At 46.9% G+C, this 5,166-nt stretch overlaps 1 long non-coding RNA gene across 1 annotated transcript; it reads right to left on the reverse strand.

The window, feature by feature from the left end:
* Positions 1-1,369: 1,369 nt before the first annotated feature.
* Positions 1,370-2,679, reverse strand: LOC129380284 (uncharacterized). Its single transcript, XR_008608295.1, has 3 exons — positions 2,606-2,679; positions 2,324-2,503; positions 1,370-1,558 (listed from the first exon to the last, which is right to left on the reverse strand). It is a non-coding gene; the product is annotated as an uncharacterized lncRNA (long non-coding RNA).
* Positions 2,680-5,166: the final 2,487 nt, after the last annotated feature.

Genomic DNA, 5,166 nt, shown 5'->3' on the forward strand with positions numbered 1-5,166 from the left:
GACCAATACCAGTGACGATTTCTGGCTGTTCAGAGGTGGCCTTCGACCAACCATGATTTCTTGTGTTGCATGTATGCACCAAGCTTCTGTGGCTCTCAACAACCATACATTGATGCAAATTCAGATGTGTATTTGTGTGTGCTGTCCGCTTCAGCTGGTGAAAGAGAAGTATAGTGATCCTCCCATGCAGTGCAACGAAGCTACGCCATGAAAAATCAGCTGTAGACCAGGCAAGGTAGGCTACCAAATCAGACCATTTATCCTCGATTGCGTGTTCGTGAGCGACACACTGGGTAAATTAATAAATATTATGGTCACAGTTATCCGACACAAGCAGTGACTTGCACCGCCTCTCACGCTGTATGCGTACACAGCAAGAACATCCCCACCACTGCAAAAAACTGCAGTGTGTGGGTGGATAAGAGCAGACAGCCCCAGTGACATAATGTGGCACCACAGAAAAGGAACAACAGCAGTTTAGCGGCACTTGAGCCCAGCTACCTGGGTCCTCGGCCCTGCAACTTCTCCACAAGTGCTAATTACAAAATTACCGCAATTTACAACGCATGTGCATCTCACTGCACAATGCCAACAATGCGCAGTTGCTATCCCATACCAGACGGGCCCATACATGGGCTACCTCACTGAGCCACACCCTAAAATGCCAAGTTACAGTCAACCCAAGGCAATACAAACTAAATTTGGGCAGCTGGCTTAATTGTAAAGGGATCAGTTTGCAAAAGGCCAGGGAACAAGCTGAACCTCTGTTCACTAAAAGATTTTCCAGACAGTTCTGAGTTTGCACAAATGCATGTGAAATAAGAAAGCTTGAATCCGAAGTTCATGAAGACCCAGTTAAATTGGCTCCAGTCACTCACAAACTCGTGTGCACACAGCATACTGCCGTTTCTCAACAATCGCGATACACACATGAGCTGATGGAAGGTTGACGCTCCTCAAAGCTAAGCAAGCTGCTCACTAGTGAGTTGACGAACATGAATTCGCTGAGTTTTCTTATAATGTATGACTTTGGACACTAGCCTCACTTGTATAAATTATGCACCAGGTGGCGCCGTCGAATGTGCGTGAGAAGATCGTACTTGTTTGTGAAGGATAATTGGAAGATGCTGAATGTGAATTGCTTCACAGTCGTGTGCCACCTTATCTGTCGCATCATCGCCCAGATCTTTGCGCCAATCGTGTGCTCACAAAAAGGACACTTCATTCCCAATTCACTGAGATGGGTCTGCATCGTGCTCCAGTCTGAATAATGGTTAGAGCACAAGTGACACTGTTATGGCCGCAAGCACAGCCACTTCTCCACATTGGCGGTGAGGGATCTTATCTCCTGAAATTCTCGCAAGCAAAATGTACAGGCGTATGCAACACTCGTTAATTTCGCTACGGCAATGGGAGGGCTTGCTTCTTCACAAAGAATGGCACTGGTTCCCACTTACGCTGGGCAGTTGCCTCTGGCAGAAGGAATCATCAGCTGCGAGACACTGTGACATCACTTGAAGGTTGGCTCTCGTCAAACTCACAGGGACTAAAATCATCCCTGAAATATAGTAGAAATTTTAGTGCCCTGTGCTGCCAAGGAATATTGCCAGTGAACATGAATACTATAGTACTAACAGTGAAAAAATTGGTGGAAAGTGCAAGAACATATAAAATCCGAAGTATTAGTGAAGTGCCACACAAAGCAATGTTTGACGCTCAGTAACACTTCACTTATAAAAGTGAAGTTTTTTTTTACATCAGAATATTCACAGAAGTGCCTATAAATTATTTTTAAACAAAAAGTACATTGCTGTTAATAATGTCTAACTTACATCAATCTGTGGTCATGTGTCAGTTCCTTTACCCAAGCCCCCATTTCCCAAGAAAAAGAGAAAGTGTTGCAATCAGCAAGTTACACATGTGTAAGCAATGCCCCATGTGAATACCCCATCAGCTGTACAGAAAGATTGCAATTCTCATATCCCGCACTATGTTCTACACTGCTACACATTCCTGTGTTTTCTTTAATGAATTCTCAAGCAGTTTTGATTTCTTTCTGCTATGCGAGATTCCCATGAAAAAAAAATATCCAATTAGCATGGTCACATACAGTATGAAATATTAAGCACTGAAAATATTGAACTCCTTAAACTGCCACAAAATTGAACCCTTTCAACAGGAATAATAAAGAAAGTACAGAAACATTCTGGTTCAACACCTTGCTTCGTCACATCCTGAAGCGTAGTAGAACTGCCTCTCTATTGGTGCACAATTTGCAATTGCAAAGAGTGAAAGAAATTCTGCATGAAAACATGCATTGCACCTCTTTCTGGCCACGGTTGCCGAGTGAACTGCTCGTTGTTCCTGTTCAGTGAATTGAGTGGCCGTGTAGTTGAATACCACATTCTCTGACTACATCTTCCTGGCGACTTCAGGCAAGGGAGCTCCACCTGTGTCGATAGGGAACTGGCCTCACCAAAGCAGCAGGCGAACTCGATGGGATCTGTAACAACACAAATTTGAACTTGTGATGAAAAGACTTCACATAGACAGATCCTGAAACTACACTTATGCTCTGTAATGTTCTGCAGCAAAGGGGGGTCACCTGTTCATAGCCCACACGGCCCTGGCTGAAGTGGCAGCTCCCGCAGGCGCCCAGGGCTGGCAGCGTCCCCTGCAAAAATTTACACAGAAGCTTAGTTACTGAGTTCACATTTCACACTAATGAAAGTTGCACTAAAAAGCAGCAAACAAGGACAAGTGGCAGTAACACGCACAAAGTATATGCTTCTAAGTTACCAGGATAAGAGCACAGGTCGCCAGCATTAATTGCATCCACACTATGTTTGGATTAGACTCACTGCCATGGCCATGGCTGGTGCTCGCTAAGACTTCCAGGGTAAAATCTTGTGTATGTGTGCAAACACCCAAAAATGTGAATGTGGAAACAGCTGTTGCTGTACCTCAATGCATGGTAGAGTGTCGCACACTGAAGGCAGAGGACAAGAGTTTGGTTCCTAATGACGGCAAGGTGGTTTTAGAGCGCTTCTCTTAGGCGCCCGCTCCTGCGGCGAACGTAGAATCATTGATCGCTGAAACCAAGAGTTAATTTCCCTTCCCTTTATCCTCTGGTAGCTTGAATAGGTCTATCAACAGTTTCAACAAAAGGGAAGGTGTTTAAGGTCCGAAGCCGGCGCCCCACGACGAGATTCGAGTGCGCGGTGGCAGCGCAGAGAGCCGTTATCCGGTAAAGAGACGCTTTATTCAAACGCAGAGGTGTCTGTCCTAGTCCAAGCCCGAAACTCCGCTCCCCGAACACTCCCCTTCAGCTCGGACCGTCTACCCTTTTGTTCTGAGCGAGGGTGCAAATCTGGTGCCTCTTCTACAGCGCAGCTACTAATCTGATTTCTTTCCCAGCGCGGGTGTTTCCCGCGTCCTCTCTTCGTGGAACCCACCTGCGTCCTTCATTTCCAGTTATTGGCCAATACAGCAGCGTGTGAAATCGTCCTGCACTTTGCTGTAGTCGCCTATAAATGGCCACATAACCACGGCAAGAACTTCCGAACTTCAAGCTGACTCCAAGAATCATTGATCAAGAAAAAGGTTAAAGAAACAGAGAGGGGTCTGCGGAAGATAGGGATGCAGATGAAATCAACACTCTGAACGTACAGAACTTTCAATCAGAAAATTGCCAAAGAAAAACTTGGAGGACGCTTAAGCTTCGTTTTTTAAGAGTGGACCGAAATAGATTTCAAGAATCCCTGATTGCTTCCTGGCAACTGCAGCTTTCTTGCGGATGCGCAGAAGCTATTAAGTGTGATGGTGTTGTTACTAGGAGTCGAGTGGGCTGCGCCTTTCCGAAAAAGGGTTTGTATTTGACTTTTTATGTACAGAATCATGTTTTCTGGTATATTCAAATTAAACACCAATGCTATCATATCTGTAGGTTGTGTTTAGGTCGTATTCAAATTAAGCTCTATATATCATATCTGTAGGTTGTGTTTAGGCCGTTTCGCTTCCGCCGGGGAGGAAAAGGGCTTCGCGCGTGTCGCCAGCGTCGTTTCCATTCAGTCTCGGAAAACGTATGGGACGGCGACGCGCTGTGCGTTCCCCCGAAAAACGGGCAGCCTTCGATGAGCAGTGGTGAGAACTCGCCCGCGAAAGGGCTCGCCGATCCAGCCGTTATAGAACCGCCCAAGCCCAGGCAATCCGACAGCAGCGAAAAGATCCCGAGCTGAGGGAGCGGACACCGTTACCTGTGGGTTACTTAACCGTGACGAAGGTCAGGTCCACGCAGGACAAGCTTCGCTTACCCGTGGCTTACCTCCATTTTCCGGTAGGGGAAGGGTTGGCTATTTTTTCCTTCTCTCTATGGATATAGACACGTTATGCGGTGCTTGTGGAGAGGAGAGGAAACGGCTGAACACTGTAAATGGCTTCACCCTACAGTTCAAAGCAATAGGGCTGACTTTTTATTGCGAAGCAATACTACTTTAGGTCGCACTTCAGCCCGTTCCGTGCCGAGGCGGTGGTAGGCACCATTGACCTTTAGCGTGACCTCGCTGCGTGACGTCACACCACGTGACCTAGAGTGACGTCACACCAGCTGTGTAAAAACGGGGCCCCATCTCACGCCGTCGCGAGGCGAGGCGGTAGCCACCAACGGCGGCCTAACTCCCGCTCCTCTAACCAGGGGCGCTACGGTCGGTGTGACGTCACACCAGCTGTGTAAAAACGGGGCCCCATCTCACGCCGTCGCGAGGCTAGGTGGTAGCCACCAACGGATGCCTAACTCCCGCTCCTCTCAGGCATTACTGAGTATATTTACTCAATTACTACCAGCTGATCTGAGAATAACACACTATTGCTTCGTAATCACCAGGCTTAACCAAGCTAAGCCACGGCCGTTATTTTTTTTTTCAAAGCATTGGGGTTCAGGGACAGAGAAGGCAAAATATACTTCAAGCGGGTAGAAATAACCAAACGGAGGTTATCTGATTGGTGTCTAAAATCAAGGCAAGAGTAAAATTTCACCCTCCATAAGAACAAAATATAATACTAGTCACGGCTAGATGGCGTGTGCCGCCGCGCGATTTAAAGGATTCAGCCATAGTGGTTAGCCTTATCCATCCAGCCAACTTCCTCCATGCATCCGTCCATAGAGGT

Source organism: Dermacentor andersoni, chromosome 10, assembly GCF_023375885.2.
Source record: "Dermacentor andersoni chromosome 10, qqDerAnde1_hic_scaffold, whole genome shotgun sequence".
Lineage (NCBI taxonomy): Eukaryota > Metazoa > Arthropoda > Arachnida > Ixodida > Ixodidae > Dermacentor > Dermacentor andersoni.